Consider the following 13,734-nt stretch of genomic DNA (forward strand, 5'->3'; position numbering starts at 1 on the left):
TTTTATTTGGTAATCCATAAAGCAGTATATACCGCGGGTATTTTATTTGGTAATCCATAAAGCAGTATATACCACGGGTATTTTATTTGGTAATCCATAAAGCAGTATACACCACGGGTATTTTATTTGGTAATCCATAAAGCAGTATATACCGCGGGTATTTTATTTGGTAATCCATAAAGCAGTATATACCGCGGGTATTTTATTTGGTAATCCATAAAGCAGTATACACCGCGGGTATTTTATTTGGTAATCCATAAAGCAGTATATACCACGGGTATTTTATTTGGTAATCCATAAAGCAGTATACACCGCGGGTATTTTATTTGGTAATCCATAAAGCAGTATATACCGCGGGTATTTTATTTGGTAATCCATAAAGCAGTATATACCACGGGTATTTTATTTGGTAATCCATAAAGCAGTATACACCACGGGTATTTTATTTGGTAATCCATAAAGCAGTATATACCGCGGGTATTTTATTTGGTAATCCATAAAGCAGTATATACCGCGGGTATTTTATTTGGTAATCCATAAAGCAGTATACACCGCGGGTATTTTATTTGGTAATCCATAAAGCAGTATATACCACGGGTATTTTATTTGGTAATCCATAAAGCAGTATATACCGCGGGTATTTTATTTGGTAATCCATAAAGCAGTATACACCACGGGTATTTTATTTGGTAATCCATAAAGCAGTATATACCACGGGTATTTTATTTGGTAATCCATAAAGGAGTATATACCGCGGGTATTTTATTTGGTAATCCATAAAGGAGTATACACCGCGGGTATTTTATTTGGTAATCCATAAAGGAGTATATACCGCGGGTATTTTATTTGGTAATCCATAAAGCAGTATATACCACGGGTATTTTATTTGGTAATCCATAAAGCAGTATTTACCGCGGGTATTTTATTTGGTAATCCATAAAGCAGTATACACCGCGGGTATTTTATTTGGTAATCCATAAAGCAGTATTTACCGCGGGTATTTTATTTGGTAATCCATAAAGCAGTATACACCGCGGGTATTTTATTTGGTAATCCATAAAGCAGTATACACCGCGGGTATTTTATTTGGTAATCCATAAAGCAGTATACACCACGGGTATTTTATTTGGTAATCCATAAAGCAGTATACACCACGGGTATTTTATTTGGTAATCCATAAAGCAGTATACACCGCGGGTATTTTATTTGGTAATCCATAAAGCAGTATACACCACGGGTATTTTATTTGGTAATCCATAAAGCAGTATATACCACGGGTATTTTATTTGGTAATCCATAAAGCAGTATACACCACGGGTATTTTATTTGGTAATCCATAAAGCAGTATACACCGCGGGTATTTTATTTGGTAATCCATAAAGCAGTATACACCACGGGTATTTTATTTGGTAATCCATAAAGCAGTATACACCACGGGTATTTTATTTGGTAATCCATAAAGCAGTATACACCGCGGGTATTTTATTTGGTAATCCATAAAGCAGTATACACCACGGGTATTTTATTTGGTAATCCATAAAGCAGTATACACCACGGGTATTTTATTTGGTAATCCATAAAGCAGTATACACCACGGGTATTTTATTTGGTAATCCATAAAGCAGTATACACCACGGGTATTTTATTTGGTAATCCATAAAGCAGTATATACCACGGGTATTTTATTTGGTAATCCATAAAGCAGTATACACCGCGGGTATTTTATTTGGTAATCCATAAAGGAGTATACACCACGGGTATTTTATTTGGTAATCCATAAAGCAGTATACACCACGGGTATTTTATTTGGTAATCCATAAAGCAGTATATACCACGGGTATTTTATTTGGTAATCCATAAAGGAGTATACACCACGGGTATTTTATTTGGTAATCCATAAAGGAGTATACACCACGGGTATTTTATTTGGTAATCCATAAAGGAGTATACACCACGGGTATTTTATTTGGTAATCCATAAAGGAGTATACACCACGGGTATTTTATTTGGTAATCCATAAAGCAGTATACACCACGGGTATTTTATTTGGTAATCCATAAAGCAGTATATACCGCGGGTATTTTATTTGTTTGAATCAAAGGCCAGAATGTAATAATTTTGGATACGCTTTTCAAATGATTTAATATTATGAAAAACAATAATCTTTTTTGATACATATGATAAAATATGATATATTTTTGATATTTTTATATTTTGAAAAATCATTTGAAACGTTTGACCATAACTATTCAATTGAGACGAAAATCAGAAAAAAATGCAGTTTGTTAGAAAACAACTTTTCAAATTCTTTCTTTATCTCTGGACGTTACTGTAGCCGACCCCGGGTAACCCAACCGATTACCTCCAATAATTCACTTCCCTCAGCCGGCAACAACCATTTAAAGTGTAAAAAGGCCCATTTCATCCCCAGTAACTGGACGGCACACATTCCTGAAGATACAACATTTTATTGGCCACATACAGCTTTATTCATAACCCTGTGCAAGGGGTTTCCCACGCAAACAGGCAAGGTCACATGCCAAGATCCTCCCCCTCCCTGGGACCCTAGCGCAGGAAGGGACTTTGTTCCCTTGGTCCCTAAAGCCCGCAACCAAAACACAGGGTTTCCCACACCAACCGCCAGGGGGTCTTCTTCCCAGTAGCCTCTGTGCCTGGGTGTCCTGCCGCGGGAAAAGGGGACTGTCTCTTTGTTTCACAGGCACAGAAGAGCCCGTGCACATGAAAGGACCGGGTCTCTTTGTCCCCGTAGGCACCAAAAAGCCCACCAACCTAGCCAGAGTCCCAGAAGTATCCACACCAACCTCAGGGACTCTTGTAGCGGTGCCTTCTTCGACCAGGCTCTGCTCGCGAGATCCCTGTGTGAAACACTGCAACACCCTTCATCTAGTCTAGGCTGATGTTTGGGTATTCGTCTGATTGCAGGTAGCACAATTTTGTCGGAAAAAGGGGGACCTTATACACTGGTACTGGGTGGACCCCCAAATAGCAGGTGGAGATGGTACCGTGGTCTCTCCACCGGCCCCACACGGTTGCTGGACACCCGGCCCAGATCTCCAACTACAGCTGGAGATACCCTGGGAGGGGACAACTGGTCCCTCTCCCCCACTACAGTATCGGGGTAGTCCCCATTCGGGAGGTAAATGGATTCCCTTCACGGAGAACCTCCTGAAGGGGAGCGGGCACAGAAAACGAAACGATGGGGAAACACACATAATATAAAGACAGGCAGTGGTTCTGCCACATTCACCATGAAAATCTGATGGGTATTTTGTAGATAAAGCATATGAAAAGTTGTTTTTCTAACAGAATGACATGAATTGTAATGCTGGTCCAAACAAATTAATTCTAGTTCATGATGTACAGACTACATTGTATTTTCCATAAATTATACTTTGTCTGTTTTCAGAGTGGATCCGTTACAAATCTACATTTCTGGAACGTAACCAATTTGCGCTGCTATGTAAAGAAATACCCCAGAAACTCACCGAACCCAAGAACCAGCGCAGGGAGGATGAAGGTCATTTTTAGACAAAGATTGTCACTCACTCCAAGCACCTGGAATGCAGAAAATATTTTATTGTCACCTATTAAACACAGGAAATACACGGAAATAAAATGTTTAGCAAAGCAGCAATCAGGCAGAAAGCTAAAATCAATTAATAATAGCAGAAATCAATCAAAAAGCTAAAATCAATAATAGCAGCAATCAATCAGAAAGCGAAATCAATAATAGCAGCAATCAATCAGAGAGATAAATCAATTAATAATAGCAGCAATCAATCAGAAAGATAAATCAATTAATAATAGCAGCAATCAGTGAGAAAGATAAATCAATCAATGATAGTAGATGAACATTAGATCAGTTGACCCAACGTACAGTTCTGTAAAGAAGATTTGATTTCCCAGTCACTGGCCAAGTTGGCTCGAGGTGCCCGAGTTGGTTGGAAATACTGGATTAAAGAGTCAGACAATGACAATTAAAGACAGAGAGAAAGATGAAAGCTGTAAATGTCCTTCATGCCATCTGGGTGTGTTAATAGAATATTAGATCACAAAATATGGATATTTACCTTTGACTTGAGTGACAATACAGTGTGCACATCACACGTTTCCTGAGGAATAATGACAATCAGCAATGCTTGTGTCACTGTGTGACTTTTACTGACAGTTGAGGGGGCAGAAAACTGGAATTTCACGTCTGGGGTCTTTGTGGGCCGTGTTGTAAGAGTCACAAAGCTTGTGAAACACGATTATCCCGTCTCTGCTTGGTTGTGACAGCACTTTGTGCCCAGCTGAAGGCATTCAATGTCTACCCAGACTTACCTCTTTCAGTGCCAAGCACAGCACACTGAGACACACACTGTCCGGCACTGAAAGAGTTAAACACGAAGAACTCGTAAGTCTGTATTATTTTATCCTGGTTTTATGGGGCTAAATCAACAAAGATAGATTATACTCAGATTTACAGGAAACCAAGGGCAAATCTTAAATAAACAGAATGTAGAATTAATAAAGGAATTCAGATGCCTAATATGATCTGTTAAAATAATAAAAAATAAAACACTTTTAAAAGTGAATTCAGGAGAATCATAAAAACATTCTCTTTTTATATGAAAATTATTTAACACAGCTTTAAAATATCTCACAACTGCAGCTAAAGTCAAGGAACCATCAAAGTGGGAGAACAGGAATCCCCATGGGGGAGGGGAATACTGGGGGTCTCCCAAAATCCAATAGAAGCATTACATCCCAGTGGAAATCCCAGTTACAACAGTTACATTGATTTAAAACAATAAAGTATCACATAAACAATGTTTAACACAAATAGTCATTTCCAATAATTTATTTAATGATGGAAATTCCAGAGAAGTGAACTGTACAGCACTACATTATGTGAAGGATATGTCCCTCCATCTTGTCTCATTATGTCTCTCCATCTTGTCTCACTATGTCTCTCCATCTTGTCTCATTATGTCCCTCCATCTTGTCTCACTATGTCTCTCCATCTTGTCTCATTATGTCCCTCCATCTTGTCTCACTATGTCTCTCCATCTTGTCTCACTATGTCTCACTATGCCTCACTTTGTCTTATCTCACTATGTCTCTCCATCTTGTCTCACTATGTCCCTCCATCTTGTCTCACTATGTCTCTCCATCTTGTCTCACTATGTCTCTCCATCTTGTCTCATTATGTCCCTCCATCTTGTCTCACTATGTCTCTCCATCTTGTCTCATTATGTCCCTCCATCTTGTCTCACTATGTCTCTCCATCTTGTCTCATTATGTCCCTCCATCTTGTCTCACTATGTCTCTCCATCTTGTCTCATTATGTCTCTCCATCTTGTCTCATTATGTCCCTCCATCTTGTCTCATTATGTCCCTCCATCTTGTCTCACTATGTCTCTCCATCTTGTCTCACTATGTCCCTCCATCTTGTCTCATTATGTCCCTCCATCTTGTCTCATTATGTCCCTCCATCTTGTCTCACTATGTCTCTCCATCTTGTCTCATTATGTCCCTCCATCTTGTCTCACTATGTCTCTCCATCTTGTCTCTTTATGTCCCTCCATCTTGTCTCATTATGTCCCTCCATCTTGTCTCACTATGTCTCTCCATCTTGTCTCACTATGTCTCACTATGCCTCACTTTGTCTTATCTCACTATGTCTCTCCATCTTTTCTCACTATGTTCTTCCATCTTGTCTCACTATGTCTCTCCATCATGTCTCACTTTGCCCCTCCATCTTGTCTCATTTTGTCCATTCATCTTGTCTCACTATGTCTCACTATTCCTCACTATGCTTTATGCTTCCTAGCCTCCTCTAGTACCATGCGTCTTTTGTGGTGGGGTATTCAACCCTCTACTATTATGTGAATATATTCTAATGTTATGGCGTTATGGTAGAGATAGATCGTATGTGGACTTGTGATTTCTATAGTTGGTAGCCTGGTAGGTAGTGGTTGATTAGTGTGCCGCCTGTTGGGCAGTCGTATGACAGTAGCTTGTAGCCTGGGAGTTAGGAGTAGTAAGGGGAAGGGGATAGGGGGTAGTGTGAAAGAAAGTATATACAAAGTGACCCAACTGTGGGTCTTGGCACTGTGGCTCTTTGCCATGGGGGTCGGACGCTCGGGTAGCGTCTCTGGTAGTGTGGCCAATGGGCTCTCATATTGTCACGTTTTCAGCTGTATCAGAACGTTAGGGGGGGTATAGTTGCGTGTCTCGCTGAGTGTACAAGTGGGTAGCTGAACCTGGGGAATCTCACTTGGGAGTGCTGGTAGCTGGGCCTCTTTGAAGGCGCCGCAGGGAGTATCCAGGGTGCTGCGTAGTGCCTCAAGAAGTGGGGACCCTGTTCTTGTGGTTTAACTGAGGGGTCTGACCTCGCCTTAGTGTAGGCTATGCCTTCTTTTCCCGAGGGGGGTAAGCCTGTCTGTACATTAGTCAGATGGGGACATTATGTGTGATCAAGGTAAATAAACGATTTACATATAAACATTTGCAGTAACAATAACAACAACATGCTAATCAGAAGCAAATGACTTTGGCTTTAAGCAATATTTCAGGGTGTTATATTGATCTCACGTGTTCCCAGGTTGTAGCGGTACGCGGGTTCCATACTGCCGGATCTCAGGGCAGCTTGGATTTAGTCGGGATTTGACGCCATTCTGGTATTAGACGACCAGTTGGGCTTGCTGGCGTGTGTGTGGAGTCTTTCATAAGTCCCCATTCGCGCATTTGTTCCACGCCGTCTTCTGGTGTATGTATAATTGTCAGTCCTCCATTTTTAGTGACCAATAATTTGGTGGGGTATCCCCAGCGATATCTGATCCCAGCTTGGCGCAATTCTTCGGTGATTGCATGAAATTCTTTTCTGCATTTCAAAGTCGCTGCGGAAAGATCTGCCAAGATTTTGACCGTTGCAAATTCCTCTGGGGGTTCCGCTCTGTTCCTGCCGGCGCGCAGCACGGCCTCCTTGATGTGGAAGTAATGCGCCCTTAGGAGGATGTCTCTGGGTACATTGTCCGGTAAATTCCTAGGTTTGGGGACCATGTGTACTCTATCCACCAGAAGCATGTCTACGAGTATGTCAGGGGCATACGCCCGAAGGAAGCCTCGCACATAGGTTTGTAGGTCGCAACGAAGGACAGTTTATGGGACACCCCGCAGCCTGAGGTTGTTCCTCCGTGACCGGTCCTCTGCGTCCGCCATGCGGGCTTCCATGACTTCCACTTTGTGTTCTAAGGCTGCCACGTGGTCTGCCACCTCATTGTGTGCTGTGGCAAACTCACTGAGTTTAGGCTCCACGTGCGCTGTTCTGGTCCCGATGTCTTGTACTTCTTTCCGAAGTAGTTCTATTGAGGATTGCCAGGTTTTCACTAGTTTTTCTGCCATGATGTTTAATGCATCCTCTAAGTGTGCTTTAGTCAGGTTTTCCTGCTCTCCTTGATGGGAGTCAACCTGCTGAATGCTTCCCGCCGATAACCCGTCGGCGCCATCTTGGTTTATGCTCCGGTCGGTTTCAGAGGCTGCCACCGATTTTTGGTGAAAAAAGCTAAGTTTATCTGCTTTCTGGGTGTTCTTTTTCCCCTTGGGCTGCGACATGGTGTATTTTGAGGGGTTTCCCCGCGTTCTGATAGCGGATGGTAACGGATTGAGAGAGCCCGGGTGCCAGAGCAATTTCCTAAGCAGCCAGGTTGCTCGGCGGTTGGCCACGCCCCATAAACTATTTAGCTTTTAACCCCTGCAGACGTGAAGAACTTAACTAAGGCAAAGGCTGTAACCCTTTATGTACCTTTTATCTATGACACAGAGGATGGTTAGAAGATAATGACTTAGTAGAAGTTGCCCAAAAATGTCATGATACTGCAGCTGAATTAACTAAATGTGGTTGTGGAGAATCCACTAGAAAAGGTATATCATATTATCAATGTTTTGGACCTCTAGGGTCCCAGAATAGGCAAGATCCTGAGAAAAATCTTCTTGTAAACACACCCCCTTGGCCCAAATTCTTGAAGTTTGGCCAAGGGCAGATGACATAATATTATTGCAATATATCGATGACTTACTTTTGTGCTGCAAAGATATAGAAACTTATAATGTGCAAACTCTTTCTTTGCTGACTTTTCTGGCACAAGCAGGATACAAAGCCACCAAAGCCAAACTGCAAGCATGTGTTCCAACTGTTATTTTCTTAGGACACTGTATTTCCCATGCCACAAAACATCTCACAGAAAGTAGGAAAACTGCAGTTTAAAATATTCGTATGAATCCCCATGCTTAACTTAGTTGTTCTACCGAACGGCGGGACGTTCGGTAGTTTCAGCACGGATTTATGGAAGTCTGGAGGTCTCAGCGGTGTTTGCCTAGTCGAGTGTCCGATTTTAGTTCCAGACACTCGACGGCAAAACACCGCAGTTCGGGCGTTTAAGATGGCCACCGTCACATGTAAAACTCCCGAAATGGCGGCCACCCAGGGACTTGAACAAAGCGTTCGCGGGTTTCAATAGGGATACATTAGCCAAACAGGGAGGTAAATTGAAGCACAATTAAGCATCAGGGTGGTCCGGTGTTCGGTAGTTAATTCGGGATTTTTGAACAGTCTGTATTATAGTCTATGGCAATCGGTTATACGGTGGTTTCAAACGAATAAACAGTTCACATAAAACACAGATCCTGCGAATGAGCCCAGAGGGGATCTGTTACAATTACTTCCCCTGGATTTAAAAGAGGGAAGTGGAGATTGTGGGAATGGTACTTCTGATCTTTTTGTAAATTCACTTCCACCAGATGAGTTAGCTGAAGCCCAGGAACCCCATGATTGTGCAGCACTAATGGCACAAGAGACAGCAGGTTTTTTGCATGTAATTGATTCTCCATTATCTAATGCAGATTTGGAGTTTTTTGTAGATGGTTCCAGATATGCTGATGAGAAGGGTAATTTCCACACTGGATATGAGAATAGGTGTGTCCTCAGGCCTCTGTAAGATTTTGTTAAATAGAGATTGCAGGGTGAGGTGTAGGTCTTCAGGGGTTCCTTGTGATTCTGGTAATCCCCTTATTCTTATATTGTTCCTACGCCCTCTATTGTCAAGGTCCACAGTATTCCTCATAATGTATAGGAGTTTAGTGTCCCTGCATTCTTGATTGCGTTCTAGGACCTGTACCCTGTCATAAAGTTGATCTCTATCTTCTTCCAGGTTCCCCACCCTGCTATTCACTTGCCTGATCTCGGTGGACAGCGAGGAAATCTGGTCCTGCATGGAGGATTCTAGCTTGGACAGCATGCCTGCCAGGTCGTCTTTGGATGGTAAGTTATTTAATATTTCTTTTAGGTCCACCATCCTGCATTATGGTGGTGATTCCGAGCCTTCCTGGCTGAGTGGGAAAGGGCAGTGAGGGGAAGATGGCATCTTCAGGCCTTCATCTAGGCCCTCGCCCAGTATTTTCACCGTGTCGCGAAAATATTTGTCCAGACCGCCGGGATTTTTCTGTGTGCCCGGGTCCGGGTTGGTCTGGGATGGATGTGGCTTCTTTTTGTTGCCCATAGTGTAGCTGAGACTGCGGTATTTGTCCAGTTTCGTAGCCGCCGGCGGGGAGCTCAGCTCAAGTGCGTCCGTTCACATTAGGTGATAGGCCACGCCCCTCTTATTAGGCTAGATTTTATGCTATCCTTCACATACAGGGCCACCCCTCCCCCTTTTTTGCCTTCCCTGTCTTTTCTATATAGAGAGTACCCTGGTATTGCTATGTCCCAGTCATTTTTCTCATTATACGATGTCTCAGTAACAGCGACTAAATCTACACTATCAGTTGCCATTATTGCCACAAGTTCATGGATCTTATTCCCTAAACTGCGAGCATTTGTAGACATGACTCTAAGCTTATCATTTTTTAACACACTTGCTACAGGCACCTTCTGTCCTTGTTTTGGGGGACACTTGGATTGATGTTTTATCACCCTTTTGCCTAGTTTTTTTTGCCTTTTGCCTTTTGCCTAGTTTAAATACATCCTAGCAAAACCTCTGAACTGCTCACTGAGAACATTTGTTCCCTTTTGGGAAAGATGCAAACCATCTTTTTTGTACAGTTTATTTCCATTCCAAACAGAGCTAACATGACAAATAAAGCCAAATCCTTGCTCCCGACACCATTCACCAAGCCACAAGTTAAAGTCCCTAATACGCATCCGCCTGTCGTTCTGAGTGTTATGCACAGGCAGAACTTCAGAGAATGACAGTGTGGAAGCAACCTGCCTTATATCATTGGCAAAAACACTAAAAACTTCCTTAACCTCTGAAACCTCATTGCATACTCTTACTGTAGTATCCTCTCAGGTTCAGTGGAGAATGCCTCTGGAAAAACCTTGCATGGGGAGTTGCAAATAAGGCTGCATGTGGCTCCCATTAAACCCTTAAGGACACAACTTCTGGAATAAAAGGGAATCATGACAGAATATTTCCGTCATGTGTCCTTAAGGGGTTAAACCAGTTCTACTTCACCCTCAACACAGAGACTGGTCTTGTGCTTGTAGGGATCAGCTATAACGGCTTTACAACCGCTTGGATTACTGCTTGGGAATACTACAGCATTACTCATACTAGGGGGAAAGGACATCTCTGGTGGCGGAAATCCCTCTTCTCTTGGGGTGGCCGCCACAGCCTGGCTATCCATTCTGTGTATTTCTGCCAAAATAGTGTGTTTTTCAGGATATGGTCTGTAGAACCTTGGGAACCCTACCAAGAGAAAACTCAGAGTGATCACAGGAATACGATATCAAACTTTTTTTGCCGTAAAGCCTTTTTTTGTTTTAACATTTTTTGCTGAAACCTTGCTCTCCCAATAAAGAGGCAAAATCATTTTTATTCCGACTTGCTTTCTTTGTGTTAAATGATTTCACCAGGCACGTAACATAGGCATGCTAATCTGGAACCGTAAATCATACAGAAGTCAGGATTTCTCTGACAATGATATACTTTGTATCGCTATTTTATATTACATTCCATTCATTATATCGCTATATTGTATATAACATACTATATAGTGCTATGTTATACTACAATACTTACATTAATTGCTATATTATATTACATACGTTGTATCGCTATATTAAATACATTATATCGCTATATTGTATATTACATACTATATATCGCTATGTTATATTACAATACATACATTAATTGCTATATTATATTACATACGTTGTATCGCTATATTAAATACATTATATCGCTATATTGTATATTACATACTATATAGTGCTATGTTATATTACAATACATACATTAAATTTCTATATTATATTACATACGTTGTATCGCTATATTAAATACATTATATCGCTGTGGCAGAAATGCCTCTGCCATGTGTTCTTGGAGGGGCCTGCTTACTAGTCTCCTGCCAAAAGACTATGGGCCATGTAAAAAGACTTATAAAAGTCTGAGTTTGTGCTCTTTATCCATACTGTTCGGGAACCGAACAGGCGCACAAACCAGAGACCAACCGTGAGCTTGTTAAGCCTGATTGACAGTTAATAACACTTTCCACCGCAGTGTTCTAAGTGTTCGTCTAGGTGATTCGCATGAACAACCACGAGGTGGTGGCCATCTTGTTCCAGTGAACGCAGGCAGCTGTGTTTGGGCATGAATTCCATGGAACTGAAATCGGACACAGAAACTCCCGAACACAGCTGGACTTCCAGCATCGTCTGCGTTCAGTTCTACACAACTTAGAAGGGCACTGTTCAGTGGAAACGTTTCCACGAACAAGAGGAACAAGCTCCAGGGTAAGAACATTGACTATGTTCAGTAGTTTGTTCGGTTTCAAACTAGAAATTATGACTTCCATGGAAATCCCGAACCCCTGAACCAATCTGTGTGATTTTTGGATATGTTGGTCCCCCAGATCGGGGCCATCAGGGGATGTGACTTTTGTGGGGTTTCCATCTGTTTTTGTTTGGGTTGTAGCAGAAATCCGGCTAAACTGTGAACTGACTGATTACCCTGTAATGTGTGTGCTGTCCTGACATCCCTTCTGTGTGTTTTCCCTATCCTTTCATTCATTGTACTTGTAAAGCTATCTGTTCCCCATTCAGGAGAGCTCATACGCATGGGTTCCATTCACCTCCCGAAAGGGGACCACCCCAGGATCACATTTAGAATGTTTAGTTAGAACCACAAACCGCGAGAGAGGCCTTGGCGCGTGCCGACCCTTGGGTGGCAGCCCATTCCTTAAATGATCGCCTTTCCCTCTGATTGGGAGCATTCACGGATTGCTTCTCATCTCGTTCGGTTCCCGAACGAGGACCTCCCCAGTGACCCTTGGAATGTTCGCACCAATCAATTTGAACGTTGGCAATTTGCAACATAAGTGCAAAACCGCAATAACATTTCACAACAAGTGTGAAACCTCGAGGGAATTAATTAATGAGTGCTTCCCCTGGGTGGCCACAATTTGTATCAATGAACGCCGACCGGGGGGAGCATTCGTATTCTGAAAGGGACACTTCCCTTGCCTGGTTTCACACAAGGACTTCACAAAACGAGGAGGTTTGCAATGGACACTGTTGTGAAGGTCCCTGAGACTGGTGGGGACATTCCTTGGGGACAATGGCAGTTTGGCGGGAAGCTTTCCCGTGCATAGATGCTCATGGGATAAAGAACCCTGGTCACCGGAGGTGGTAAACCCTGAGGATGGGTGGTGGGAACTGGGAACAAGGAATCTAGAGTTCCTGTCACACACACAGGCCTCTGGGAGGAGGAGGACCCTGGGAGAGGACACTGAATGGCAGGAACAGAGGACAAAGGGACTGAGGTTCCAGTTCCGTTACATGACCCTCAGGAAGGGGAGGTCCCTGGGAAAGACCCTGTCTTTTTGTGTGTTCCACCCCTTGCATGGGGAGAAGTAAAAAGCCGAGTGTGGCCAATAAAGTTGTTGAACCCCTGGAACTGCGTGACGTCCAGTTACTGGAGGGAAAATGGGTCTCTTTTTGTGTGTTCCACCCCTTGCATGGGGAGAAGTATACAGCTGAGTGTGGCCAATAAAGTTGTTGTGCCCCTGGAACTGTGTTTCATCCAGTTACTGGGGGGAAAATGGGTCTCTTCGTTTATTAATAGTGGAGGTAACCAGTCAGTTTAATGTGCCTGGAGATAATTGAGTTTAGTACAGTTCCTGACTCAATTATCTCTCAGGCACAGGAGAGGGATTACCCTGTTCTGTGTGGGAGTGTCCTAGACCTTAGAGCCATTGTAATTACAGTGTGTATTCTGTCATAATCCCTACTCTGGTCCAGTGGGGAATGCCCCTGGATTATATTATAGAAAACCCCTGGTACAGGGAATTGCATATAAGGGCAGTTGTTGCTACCAATAAATCAGTTCCACTTCACCCTCCTCAACACAGAGCCTTGTCTTGTGCTTGTAGGGAACATCTATAACAGCTATATCACAAGCTCTTGTAAGAGCTGTCCTGCTATACTCTCTGAAGTAGGAGAGGTCTACCAACTAGAAGCTATATCCCTGACTTGGGTCCAGGGTGGGTGGAGGACAGCGAGACCCCAGCCAAGCTGCTGCGGCTAAGGGTCTACAGTGCTGATGGTGTCTGGTGGAGTGCTTGGAGTACTCAGTGAGCACTAGGAAGCATTGATTTGCGGAGGCACCCAGTTGGGATGCTAGGCGGTCCTCCACAATTGCTATATTATATTACAAACATTATATT

The sequence above is a fragment of the Pelobates fuscus genome, chromosome 11 (genome assembly GCF_036172605.1).
Source record: "Pelobates fuscus isolate aPelFus1 chromosome 11, aPelFus1.pri, whole genome shotgun sequence".
NCBI classification, from domain to species: Eukaryota; Metazoa; Chordata; class Amphibia; order Anura; family Pelobatidae; genus Pelobates; species Pelobates fuscus.